Source organism: Podarcis liolepis, assembly GCF_965112155.1.
Source record: "Podarcis liolepis genome assembly, chromosome: 3".
In the NCBI taxonomy this organism is placed as follows: Eukaryota; Metazoa; Chordata; class Lepidosauria; order Squamata; family Lacertidae; genus Podarcis; species Podarcis liolepis.
In genome coordinates this window covers 105683323-105697228 of record NC_139557.1, presented here as the reverse complement: position 1 = coordinate 105697228, position 13906 = coordinate 105683323, and the positions used below count along the sequence as shown (strand labels likewise).

Genomic DNA, 13906 nt, shown 5'->3' with positions numbered 1-13906 from the left:
GACTCCTTTGGAAGAAGCCCGGGGAAGGTGTGTTCCTTGCAGAACAAGCTGCGCAGGGTCTGTGCCGACGGGATCCTTGTGGGACAATCGCTGTTGGAAAGATGGCAAGTCAGCAGAGCTGTCACGGCTTCCAGGTTCCTGCCATTAAAGAAAAGTGGTGGTTTTGACCTCTTTAGCATGCAAGCTATTAAAGAGCGAAGCATTACTTTCCTCGGAGGGGCAGAATCTATTGCTGACCATGGAAGAAAGCTGCCCATGAGTCTTAATTTCACATCCACAGGCAGCAGCACTTGGAAGTTTTTAGCTCTCATTCAAAATGAATGCCTCTTTGCAGGTATTTTCCGTGCTTGTGTGCTAGACTGCATTTGGATTATATAAATGCTGAAAGACTTGGTAAACAACATGTACAAACAAAAAACAAAACCATATTATCTGGGCCCAGTCCCCCTTCGCTCTTCCTGCTCCCTGGTTTGCGTGTTTGGTTTTTGTCAACTCCCAATTGTATCTCAGCCCTGGTTGTCCTGTCAACATGATTATGACCCCTACTCCTGCCATTTATTTATTAGATTTATTATACTTCCTATCCCACTTGGTGTTTGGTCAGCTCCATAGTTTTCTGAGGGCAATGAATTTAAAAGAGAAATGAGTAGTCTGACTAGAGTAGATGTAGCCAACATGGAGCCCTCAGGTGTTGTTGGACTACAGCGGCTATAATTTCTGTCAGTTGGCCTTGTTGTCTAAGGCTGAGGGGAGCTGTATTCCAACGGTTTCCGGAAAATACCAAATTGGTGACCCCGCTTGGCTTATGTATATTTCTCAACCACTGTTGCCATGAAGTTAGTTCCAAATTGTGGTCCAGCCCATGTTCAGCAGGACTTCTCAGTTATCAATATACATAATAAATGGCCAACTATATTGAGAGGAAACTACATAAGGCATTGGGGTTTGTGAGACCCTTCAAGAATTAGCAGGAGTTCTAGCCTTAGATAATTTTATATTAAATGGAAGTCATTGCTAAAGAACAATAAAAATGAAGCTATTATTCGGAGTGCAATTCCATACACACTTATCAAACTCAATGGTACTTGTTTCTGAAGAGTCAAGTATAGGATTGCTCTGTAAAAACACTGGATGTGTTTTTTAAAAATGGAAGTAGCTTTCATTACTCCTAGTTGGCTTTATTTTATGCTTAGTGTAATTGTTTTTGCTGATATTCCAAATGTGGATGAATTGAGTGGTCCTTGGGTCTGAGCATATAAAAATGTGCTCAGAAAGCATGTTACCTGATACATTTACCACTGCATTCCTCATTTCATTGGAATTAAAAATCTTGAACACACCTCCTAGTTGTTCCTGGTATATTTTGCTTGTTGATGATTCAGTAGCCTAAAGGCCAGTTAAGTAAGGATTAAACCGACCAATATAAGGACAGATTATATTGAAATAATTTTTGTAGAGTTATTTTGTTAGAAAAGCATTGATAATGGGGATGGATTTTGTACACGTTTATTCCTCCAAACCAGTGTTCACAGATGTGTATCTTACATTAAGAAACATATGCACTGACTTTATTTTAAAAGTAATTCTGGGGTTCAAATTAATGCCTTTTAGTCACTGTGCCTCTTTAAGAACTTATTAAGTGGAAATGTATAAGAACGCAAAAGTATTCCTGAACAGTGATTTCCCTTGTGTGGAAAATAATTGAGTTTCAATACCAGACATGTTGGTAATGGTCTTTTAAAAACAAATGAATATATTGTACTGATTTGAGAGCTCGTGAACACACACGCACACGCGTGTTAAGTACTTTCTCATATGCATGATGAACAGCAAATTTCTAAGAGATTCTTAATGAGAACTTAATTGATTAATTTTAAATCAGCAATTCTGGAGAGAGCAGACTCTGCAGCCATTTAATTTCTGTTCAGACATAAGCATAATGTCATATCACTGAAAACTTGAATTGTATGGAATCTGATGTTTGGGATAGCGTGTTCTCCTTCATGGAGAGCACGTGTTGCGGTGGGGGCCGCCAGGACACTCCAAAGTTGGGGGGCGGGCTAATTGATCATTGGCCACTGATGCGATTGGGGCTTCCCTTGTTGTTGGGAAGAAGTTAATGTTGCCAATTTTTGATTGACAGCCAGAAATAGTAAAACTCCTTGCACGAGGCTAGGGCTTCCTCTTTTTGCCCGTGCATCAGTTTGGGATCAGCAGAAGAGAAAACAGGTTAAAGAGAATTGTATATTTGACGTATAGATACCATTAATAGTCTGCTTACCCCATAGGCATTTTCTAGATTGCTTTGGATATGCAGGTGTGGATGACAGAATTTCTGGTCTTCACAATAAAGGCAGATAAAACTACACCTTTAGTTTTAGTGAAATCAGAATGCAAATTATAGGCACTCGTGTAAATCAAGAAAGATGTATCTTGAATTTATAATGCTGGAGAGCCAGTGTGGTGTAGTGGTTAAGAGCGGTGGACTCGTAATCTGGTGAACCGGGTTCGCGTCTCCGCTCCTCCACATGCAGCTGCTGGGTGACCTTGGGCCAGTCACACTTCTCTGAAGTCTCTCAGCCCCACTCACCTCACAGAGTGTTTGTTGTGGGGGAAGAGGGGAAAGGAGATTGTTAGCTGCTTTGAGACTCCTTTGGGTAGTGATAAAGCGGGATATCAAATCCAAACTCTTCTTCTTCTTATAATAACCCTCCATTCTTGAATGAGGATTGTGGTTCTCATATTATGTATTTGGGGCCTAATACACCTTTTTAATTTGCTCTTTCCGCACTCTTCTTTGTCTTTCATTTCAAATGTTGGGTGAGTTTGATATTCCTCTCAGCCCTTTCTGTGGTTTCCCAGGTGGGGTGCGTCTTTGCAAACGTTCCAGTTTTGTTGCAGTTTTAATATTTTGCTTTAATAAAGCTATTGAACTAAGTTATCCTCAAAAAGGTGTGTCAGTAGCTTCTAGCACAAAACATAGAATTTTCTTTTTAAAAAAACAACCAAAATGTTTAATGCCACCTATGTAAGCATAGGTCTTGTTTCTTTTGAATGCATTGCACATGAAATTACAGCCCACACCAATCCAAAGGCTTGGGGAAAGTGACTTTCTTCAAAGTAATTATACATAAAGACCCAAGCCCTGTTTTCGAAAGGCTGGTAATTGCATCTGTGATCTGCATGACACATAAATAAAATGCTGCTAACTCCCACTGTAGCGCAAATTTCAGTGAATCTAAATGTTGGAAGAAATACCTGTTTCTGTAAAACTGCTGATGAAATAGTCCCATGCCTCTTAGCAAAATTTGGGAATTGAACTGGCGGATAATGAAGCATACATTCACAAGCGAAAATTAAACCAAAGTCCTCTGCGTTGCTTCTCCAGCAACAATATGCCTCTCGGGAAAGGATTCGTTGCAAGTTCAGCGTAGATGTGTTGGCTGTTGCACCAAATTCTTCCGCCAGGGTATAGCAGCGTGAATGTTCTCTGCTGAATCTAACCACCTCTGGGTTCAGACACCCCACCTCTTTGCTAGGCTGTCACCATGGTTTGTGCATTTTGGCTTTGGAGGGTTGCACTTCCCAAGCCCCCAAGGTTGAAGAACTACCCAAGTGAAAAGTAAGAGAGTGCCCCAATGGCCTCTATATTGCAGAACTCTTTGGTGTGCCTCACGTTGTGCTGGAGGGGAAGCCTGTGATACACTTAGCATGGGCATAGCTGTCAACTTACAGATTTGAAAATAAGGGACCAGCAGCCAAAATAAGGGACCTGCAGCCTCACCTGTTCCAGGCACTCCAGTCTTCCTGTCCTCCTGCAGTCTGGTCAAACTCATGCTGGTAGCTTCGAGAACACTGTCCAACCAACTTTGTAACCAGAGGCTCAACTGAATAGAATCTGAATCACATGCACCACAAGGCCTATGCAGCCTCAGCTTAAGATGGCTCCCCGGCCTTGCTTTGCACTGCAAAGTTTGCAGCATCACGTGCAACAAAATGGCGTCCAGCATTCAAAAACCTCCTCAGCTTGCATTAACTAGCCACACACAAGGCATGCAAGCTCCACCCCCCAGTCGTTCTTAGACTTCTTTTTGGGTGAGCAACACAGCCAAGCAACACAGTTGGAGCCTCCCTCCTCCCTGGCCGGCAGGGAGGGAGGGAGAGGAGCTGTTTCCTTTGAAATTTAAGGGACATCATTTAAGGGACATCCATCAATAAGGGACAGCAGCAGGACATGGCGCTGGAATAAGGGACTGTCCCTTCAAATAAGGGACACTTGATAGCTATGAGCATGGGCGTTGTGTGCTGTTCCCTGTCCAACTTTGGACAGCAAGCAATAATGGAGAGGCTGGGCAATGCAGGAATCTTTCTCACTTGGCAGCAGTGTTAGAAACTCGGATATGAAAGCTAGGAGCTAAATGGCACCTTAAAGCCTAGGTTATGGGCGCAACAACTGAATGTCAACTCAATTTACAAATGGAACACACTCAACAGGAAGCAAAACGTGTTCTTATTCCAAGGCAAAGTTCACAAACGAAAACACCTACTTCTGGGTTTGCAGCGTTCTTAATCCATGTTGTTCACAAACTAAGCTGTTCTTAAACCAAGGTACCACTGTACAGAGCAGGAAGAATCAGAGGCTTCGTCGAGGAGTGTTAGTTATGCAGTGAGAATGGAAGATTGGTGAGGCAAGTCCCTTTCTTTCTAACTTTTACACTTAGGCACTGATCTAGATAAAAGCTGGCAGCCTCAAGATTCGTCCCTTGAATGATGCAGCAATGGTGAGGAAACAGAGCAAGATGCGAGCAGCGAATGCAAATTGTTAATTAAGGTTGTTGCGTACATCTCTGTTTTCGCTGAGATTCCCCACCCCCAGAGAAGACTGTTCCTCAACTCACTGCCACAGGAGGATAGCTTGGAGAACTGTCCTACAGAAACTCTTCCAGATTCTCTTGCCAAATGAGTTGCATAAAAGAGGGAAGCTGCCATTGGCAAGGAATGTTAATAGGAGAAGCTGCAACTCTATTTTAACTGGCTCCTCTCATAGTTTGCTCCTGTCAGTTGTTACCGCACACATTATATCGCCCTCAGTTTATAAAGCATTTTTTTTGAAAAATCAATGAAGCGCTTAGATTGCTCTTTTCCAGTGTGCAAATGGCTTTTAGCCATTTTTAGCGGGGAGGAAATGAAACAATATTTAGGCATAGACTAGGACGATGAATAATCCATGAATGTGGGCAAACTGGGCAGCTCGTCTGGAGTTGGGTCACCATTTCTGTGGCTTTGGATGCACATTTATATAATACAAGGCACATCCACAGTTGTGCTCCCTCTCTGCTTGCTGCATTCTCATAAATAGTTGATAAGCCAAGCCATCGTCTGGCACCCAAATTTACTTAATTGTTGCTATTTGGGGAAGATGGATTTGGAGGAGAAGGCATTCCTTTCCCCAGGGCTTGTTTTTATTTGGCTCCTTGCAAAAACACTGCTGTTTTAATATTTAGATTGCCCTTGATATTGAAGCATTCAGTTTTGCTACTAAGGTTTGCTGGGTAGAAGACTCCTCTGTATCCCATCAGCAGGGTGGTTGCATTAAAAGTTCAAGTCTTTCCGGACAATGCTTGAAATCTTGGCTCGGAGGCAAGCTAAGGATGTATTTTACAGGAACGCTGTGGGGATTTGGTGTTTGTTTGTTTTAATGTGGAATAGATTCAAAGAAAGCTCTCCGGTGACGGAGAACATTGATGGATCTGCTTTGTAAGACAGCTGGATACATCAAAGTAATCAATATTGCAATGCATGCCGGATATTGGAAGTGCTCTGTAAATGATTGGCAGGGTTGTACAAATGGACCCATGCAAACCCAACCAGTTTAGGAAGGAATATATTTTCTGTCCTACAGATAGACTACAAATACTGACTTCTTATTTGGTTCCTCAACACCTGGCATTGGGGGGCGGGTAGGTAGCCAGTGATCGATAACTTGGTAGAGCGTGAGACTAGCCATCTCTGGGTCGTAGGTTAAATCCCCATGTTGGGCAAAAAGTTTCCTGCATTGCAGGGGATTGGTCTAGATCAGTGTTCCCCAACCTTGGGCCTCCAGCTGTTTTTGGACTACAATTCCCATCATCCTTGACCACTGGTCTTGCTAGCGAGGGATGATGGGAGTTGTAGTCCAAAAACAGCTGGAGGCCCAAGGTTGGGGAACACTGGTCTAGATGATCGGATTGGTCCTTTCCAACTCTATACAATGGTACCTCAGGTTATATACGCTTCAGGTTACGTATATATAACCTGACCCTTGCGAGAAGCAGCCACCACAGCAGCAAAATACTCAGTTTCTCCTTGTCTAGTGTTGATGACCATGCATCCCAGAGCACTGGGAAGCCTCAGTGCAACTTTGGTAGGATATAGGAGGGCATCAGCCTGCAGGATCAGGCCAGTGACCCATCTTGACCAGCATCCTGTTCTCATCATGGCCAAACAGATAGTGTGGTACCTCGGGTGTGTTTTATTTCTTTTCTAACTAAGTTAAATATAGTGGTACTTCAGGTTACATACGCTTCAGGTTACAGACTCTGCTAACCCAGAAATAGTGCTTCAGGTTAAGAACTTTGCTTCAGGATGAGAACAGAAATCGTGCTCCGTTAGCGCAGCAGCAGCAGGAGGCCCCATTAGCTAAAGTGGTGCTTCAGGTTAAGAACAGTTTCAGGTTAAATACGGACCTCTGGAATGAATTAAGTACTTAACCTGAGGTACCACTGTAATTCTGAGATTTTGTGAAGAGACAAAATGGTGGAATGAAGGACAAAGGACAAAACTTTGGAGCTGTGGAAAATAGAGCTGGTGTTTATATTTCGGGACTAGGTTTGATGTCTGACTCCCTCTGCTGTTTTTGAAAACTTTTTTAAAGTTTAAAGCTTCTGGAAGACAGAGCAGTAACTTGGCCCAACCAACACAACATTTTGCCATGCTAATCTGTAAGATTTGTAACTTCTCGATTCCTTTTTAAAAAAATTTCTTGCTAAGAACACAAGTCATGAGATCATGACTTCCTGTTCTGAGCACATAAACCATCCTGTTTCAATTAAGCATTTCTAAACCAATTTAGTTGGTTTAGTACAGTTTGGATTTGTGTATCATCTGTCTATAAGTTTCTTTAAGAGGGAAATAGCTCAGGAATTGTGTAGCAGCAGGAATAAATGGCTGTTTTAAAAATTGTGTTTATGATGGGTATCATGAGATTCCTGGTTTGGCCATCTGGTGCTTCTTTAGATTTGATGTTTTTAAAAAAACCTTTCGTAAGTTTTTATTTGTTTGCGACCGTAAATAAAAATCCCACTAGTTCGCACTTTTCTGAAGTTGTTTTTTAAGGTGATCCGTTTTAATAGTGATTAGCTGCTCCACAGGGTAAAGGTAAAGATAAAGGGACCCCTGATCATTAGGTCCAGTTGTGACCGACTCTGGGGTTGCAGCACTCATCTCGCTTTATTGGTCAAGGGAGCCGGCGTACAGCTTCCGGGTCATGTGGCCAGCATGACTAAGCCGCTTCTGGCGAACCAGAGCAGCGCACGGAAACGCCGTTTACCTTCCCGCCGGAGCGGTACCTATTTACCTACTTGCACTTTGAGGTGCTTTCGAACTACTAAGTTGGCAGGAGCAGGGACCGAGCAATGGGAGCTCACCCCGTTGCGGGGATTCGAACCGCCAACCTTCTGATCGGCAAGTCCTAGGCTCTGTGGTTTAACCCACAGCGCCACCTGCGTCCCTGCTCCACAGGGTGGTTCTGATTATTATGGTAATACTTGTAGGGGTCAGATGGGGCAACAGATACTGCTTTGTCTTCATCTGCATCTGTGCATCTCATCCTCCTTAACAGCCGTACCCTGATCTCTTGCAGTGGTCTTGATTGCAGTGTGATGGTTTATTTGAAAGAGTTGGCTTGCATCAGTGGTGAGTAACCCTTGGCCCTTTAGCTCATCATGATCAATGGCCAGGCATAATGAGAGTTGCAGTCCAACAACATCTGGAAGGCCACAGGTTATTCACTCCTGGCCTTCATGGATAAAAAATGTGGGTATTTGGTTCAGCAGTGTGGTAGAAATACAAACTGCATCTTATTAGCCCATTCCAGAATCATCAAACATGAGGAATTGACCGTCATTGGGGAGAATTTGTGGTACAATGGGACCACCACTTATGTGAGGGTTCAGTTCCAGGGGTCCCCTAGCAAAGGGAAAATTTTGGAAAGTCAGGAAACCTCCCCCCCCCACGCAAGACGCAGGGCTGCTTACTGGGGTCTTGGAAGGTCATGAGAGGTCCTCCCACAACCTGTGCCAACCATGAGACTTCAGACATGGATAAGTTGTCCTGAAACAACCCGTGTTCCTAAACAGACAACTTCCTTTGTTTTGACTCTTCGGTGCTTACCGTGTAGTGGTTAGCATAGTGCAAAAACGGCGTATTGGTATGAAGAAGTCCGGGAACGCGGGTGGCTCTGTGGTGTAAACCATTGAGCCTTGGGCTTGCCGATCAGAAGGTCAGTGGTTCAAATCCCCACGACGGGGTGAGCTCCCGTTGTTCGGTCCCAGCTCCTGCCAACCTAGCAGTTTGAAAGCACCTCAAAGTGCAAGTAGATCAATAGGTACCACTCCAGTGGGAAGGTAAACGGTGTTTCCGTGCGCTGCTCTGGTTTCGCCAGAAGCGGCTTAGTCATGCTGGCCACATGACCCAGAAAAACTGTCTGCGGATATACATTGGCTCCCTCTGCCAGTAAAGCGAGATGAGTGCCACAACCCTAGAGTTGTTCGCAACTGGACTTAACTACCTTTACCTTTTTATGAAGAAGTCCAGTTTAAATTTTAATTCAGAGTGCCACCACACTTTGACATATGCATTGGATTGGGCTCCAAGGATCATGTATGCAGTTGTTTAAAAGTCTGCTTGTTCGCACTCAGTGTGTTTGCCGTGTGGCAAATGCTGTTGCTGCATAAACTGCCCTTAGCGCTGAAGCTTAATCAGATGTCCTGGGGCAAGTCGCTCCCTTTCAGGCTGTGCCGTTGTGATCCTAGAGCCCTCTCTGAGCCTCCTTGGAAGGGTGAGAAGATAGAAGCAGAACAAAATTCATGGATACTTGAATGACCTTTTCCTTGGATGTTCTGGCTTTCCTTGAGGGGGGGGGATTTTTATCTCTGCGCTTCAAAGGAAATGCTGCTTGGGTGTATGGGCATGGTGTAGTTCATTCCTGAAGTATTGCACTCATCTCGATAGAACTGGCTTTGTGTTTACTGATAAAGCGGTCTAAATGGACTCTTTCTAGTGCGTCTGTCTCCTCTCCTTGTACAGCTGTCTGCTGAGCACAAACATGAAGCGGGATTTTCTCACGTGATAGTGGCCTCTGCTAGCATCGCCCAACTGTATTTTCAGTCGTCTATTCATTGAGCTTCCAAGATGAGGAAAGAAAGGAATGCAAGATGAGAGGGAGGAATGTGATTTATGGGGGGGGGGGGCACTGCTTCACATTCCTTAACGTCCAATTCTGTTTGCTAGTGCAGCAAATATTGTTTGGGGAAAACTGCAAGTTGTAAACTTGGGGGGAAATCTGAGAACAGAAGGGAGCACCTTTTAAAACAATGCTTCTATTGGATTAATCCTGACCAGTGCATTTAAACATGGGCTGGGGGGAGAGAAGTGTTCAGACAAATGTCCATGATCTGTAATGCCAGGCCAACCACTCCTGTGCAATGTTTTTAGAATTATTAGGAATCTACTTAAAGTAAATATGGACATGTTTATGGCTGTTTTTAGAGCAAATGAGACATGAATGCCGGCAGCATTGACCCTGCCATAACTGCAGTGCCCGGAGAAGGCAGTCAGGTCGTGTCGCTGTAGCAGTGACCAGAGAAGGAATGCTGGCGTCTGCAGCGGCACAACCGGATGCCTTCATCTGCCCCAGCTGCAAGAAAACATGTCTCTCCATTATCGGTCTCTACAAAACATGTCTCTCCATTATCGGTCTCTACTGCCACAGCAGGCTGTAGAGAAGACCCAACAGGTTTGACTTCAGCCCCAAAGGTGCCATCCCTCCATTTGTCTCCCGGGAAGCCAATAACAGTCAGAGCAGATGACTTGCAAGACCAGGTTTCATATCCCCCACTCAGCTGTGAATCTTGCTTGGGCCGGTCACTGTCTCTCAGCCTAGCCCTAGCTCCCAGGGTTCTTGTGAAGATAAAATGAGGAGGAAATAATCATGTGCGCCACTTCTAGCTCCTGAGAGGAAAAGGTGGTACAGGTAACCCCCCCAATTTGCACGTGGGCTGTGTTCTGGGTTATAATGTGCAATGGCACATAAGCCTGTTCTGCCCTGTTTTCCGGCCCCTTCCAGGCCACCGTGAAGTGCGCAGTCATGTGTCAATTGGTCATTGCCTGTGTATACATGAAATAAAGTGGGAAATTATAGCCAGAGAACTGAACTTGAATTGAATAGTTATCATGCAACAGTATTCAAAATCCCCCAGATGCCAGGCACATTTTACGACTGGCGCTGGTCCAGTCACAACCACATGGAAATCTCTGAGTGGTTCCTGGGCCATTCTGTTGTGGCAACTGCAGCCTAGGTTTAAGGTGCCATTTGGTGATTAAGTTTATATATCTGGGCTTCTAACACTGTCGTGCAGATAAATGCAGTTGCACTTTTAATTTAGCGCAAGAGAAAAACAACATGCGTAGGAGTCCCCCAAGTAGGAGGCCCCCTTAGGAAAGCCAGGGCCTCATTTTCAGCTACACAAAGTTTCTTCGGATAACTGTAGCCTCAGACTTGGCTGGCCTGAGTTCAAATCTGCCTGTAGATCTGCCAGAACCGTATTGTATTTTCCCAAACACAGAAATGGAGAATCCAAACGGGATCTTTATCTGCCAGGCAGATGATAAACCTCTGCGATTTCATGCACATGAACGGTGTGAATTCAGCGTTCTGGGTAGGTGCCAACTTCATCATATCCAGGTTTGTTAGCGATCAAATGTTTAACACGGGCCCTGACAGGAGACGCCATAGTTTCCAGGTGCAGCTTTTCTTTCTTTCTTTCTTTCTTTCTTTCTTTCTTTCTTTCTTTCTTTCTTTTGCAAGTCTGCTCATCTGCTGGACTAGCCAGAATCATGGGCAGCGCAGAGGAACGTTTTGATTCCGCCGCTGTGTGTTGCCTTAATTGCTGCTGTCTTTATAGGAAATAATGTTTCCATACCCCCAGGAATTTCATGTTTTGGAGGTAGCCGGGCACAGTTTTATTGCATTGGCTGTAATCCTCCCGCTGTCTTCAGTAAAACAGCTTATGGTAAGAGGAAGACGTTAAATAATAGATTGGGATGTTGCTGCTGCAAAACTGTGGTTGTGTCAGTCTACTTTGACAACATCTTCCAGTGCAAAAAACTTGAATGAATCAGACCCTCTAACTGACTTCCCCCTCCCCATGCTTAGGGGAAACTTTTTCCTCTCATTGAACTTTGTAGAAAAAAACAGCAGCTTTTTTTGCCTGGGTAAAAATGGTGCATAAATTTAAGGAAGCTTTTGCAATTCTTTTCCAGTTTTAAGTGCTCGCCCCTTCCCTTCAGGCATGTTTAATCACTGCAAATCCTGCACAACACAGCTGGAGATTTCCTGTAGATCATCTAGTGTTTTTTTGACAGGGGTTTCCTGTAAAACTTCCTGGGGTGGTTCAGAAGTGTCCCTTCTGATGCCACCCTTGAAACACCAGGTTCCTGAATTTTTTAGCTGATGGGCTGGGTGCAAGCAGGGTTGTTCTGACAGGCAAGTGTTCTGGTTCCCGAGGCTGCAGCTACTGTGAAGGAGATCAGCAGTTCAGTCTAGCAGGGACTTTTCGCTAAGAGACGTGGTTCAGTTTGAAGGGCTTGATAGAGCGAGGTGGAACTCTGTCCCCAGGGTCACATGATCAAGGTGTGCAGTCAGCTGTTGGGGCTTAAAATGTAGCCTAGATGTATTTTTGGGTAACACCGTTCTGCCCCCAATTCCTTGGGCAGACATTCTGCCTCAGGAAAAATGAAAGTTATGGTAACTACGGTCTGCAAATAATAACATCCTCAAGGTCCCAGGCCTCAGAGAGGTTAGGCTGGCCTCAACTAGAGCCAGGGCCTTCTCGGCTGCGGCTCCAGTCTGGTGGAATGCTCTGTCACAAGAGACTAGGGCCCTGCGGGACCTGACATCTTTCCGCAGGGCCTGCAAGACAGAGTTTTTCCGCCAGGCCTTTGGTCAGGGCGCAGCCTGACTCCCTCCTCTGGCAACCTGCACAGAATTTTGCTTAATTGGTTGCCACCAATTTGATTTTAATTAATTTATATAATGAAATTTTTAGATTGTGTGACTATTTGACTGTTTGATTATTTGATTGTTGTTAGCCGCCCTGAGCCCGGCTTCGGCTGGGGAGGGCGGGATATAAATAAAATTTTTTATTATTATTATTATTATTATTATTATTATTATTATTATTATTAAAATAGATTCACTCAGCAGCCAAAGGCAGCCAACAGAGGGGTGGGGAAGCATCCTCCAAAATGGGCAATATCTTTATTGGGACCAACCAAAATGTCAGAAATTAATGGCAAGTTTTCAAGTTCTTCAGAACTTTCCATCAGGCAAGATCGTAAATAAAGTCAGAAGCTGGGCTAATAAGGTGAGTTAATGAGGAAAACTAAAAAAAAAGTACAAAAATTAGGTTGCTTGTTGTAACAATAAGTGTGGAGGTTGTAGGCTGAGCAGGTTGCGCACCTAGAATTCTGAGACAAGCACTGATTGCTCCCCATTTTTAAAATACAAAGGGCTGCTGCTATCAGGATCTATTTTTTTTGCCTTAAGCAAAACACGCAGGTTCCTAGTTCAGCAGAGAGCAGAAGTAAAGAGAAATATCAGTGCAAAGGACACTGAACATAAACTGTTACTGGCACTCAGTCTTTTCATAGCTTTGCTTGACCTGGGAAGTAGCTGTTGCTGGTTGTTATTGAGAAAGAGGAGAAGTAGTTTTGCTTTCATCCAGGTTTCTTTGACTGCTGTAAACACCTAGACAAAAAACATGTGTGGTACAGGTGGGGAATACAAGTGAAGAAGTGGTTGTGCACATCAACCTTGAAACTTCGCAAGTGTAGATGTAAATATTGCTGAGGATATAAGTAAAAAAAACCTTCTCCTTTTCCCTTATGGGGTACCCAAGAGCCCGTATAGAGTCCTTTTGTAGTTCTCTATCAGAAGGAGAAAATAACAGAGACCAATTAGAGAATATTGAGAAGCAAAGCAGCTAGTAAGCCTGATCTTTATTAACTGTTGCAACAGGATGCTCCCCCCACATGCAGGAGAGAGGAGGAGGACCCAGAACAAAGGTGTGCCTGCCCTTATATAGACATTTTAAATTTCCCACCCTGGAGTCCAAGACCACCCTCCAGATACATCATACCTACATCACAGAAAAGGTGGTCTACAACACAAATCTGAGTGCGTTGTTTATCTCCTGTCTGGCATTATCTGCTTGCATTATCTGGGTTTTGGCCACTCTTTTGTTATTATAACTACTTAATTCCTGAATCTAGGTCACAGGCTCACACCCTGTTCATATTTTGAATGTGCCCTTAAGACAGGATTTGTGAGGAAAGAGACAATAGGGAGGTTTCCCACTTTGACCTTGCAGAAAAATATTTGAGGTCAATTTGTTCAGGACCTAATCTGTGGGGTTTCAGACATGTGGTTTACATATAAAGTTATGGACATTTAATTTTTTTATATATATGACCTTAAAATTCTTATAACGCTGACGTGCTGCAGGAGAAGTGCAGTAGTCAACATGGTCAAGTGACTTCCATCACTTTGGAGGAATTAACTACAGGAGATCTCTGACTTTGCAACCCT

General features: G+C 44.0%; 1 protein-coding gene and 2 long non-coding RNA genes across 3 annotated transcripts in view; 2 read left to right on the top strand and 1 right to left on the bottom strand.

Annotated features, from left to right (window-relative positions):
- The window catches only part of LOC310703018, a 429179-nt gene that overhangs the window by 53910 nt on the left and 361363 nt on the right, over positions 1-13906 (bottom strand). The gene's annotated exons all lie outside the window — the stretch shown is intronic.
- The window catches only part of PTK7 (protein tyrosine kinase 7 (inactive)), a 101086-nt gene that overhangs the window by 19843 nt on the left and 67337 nt on the right, over positions 1-13906 (top strand). The window lies entirely within an intron of this gene.
- Positions 8802-12812, top strand: LOC310703013. The gene is made up of 2 exons (XR_014523892.1): positions 8802-12073; positions 12511-12812. It is a non-coding gene; the product is annotated as an uncharacterized lncRNA (long non-coding RNA).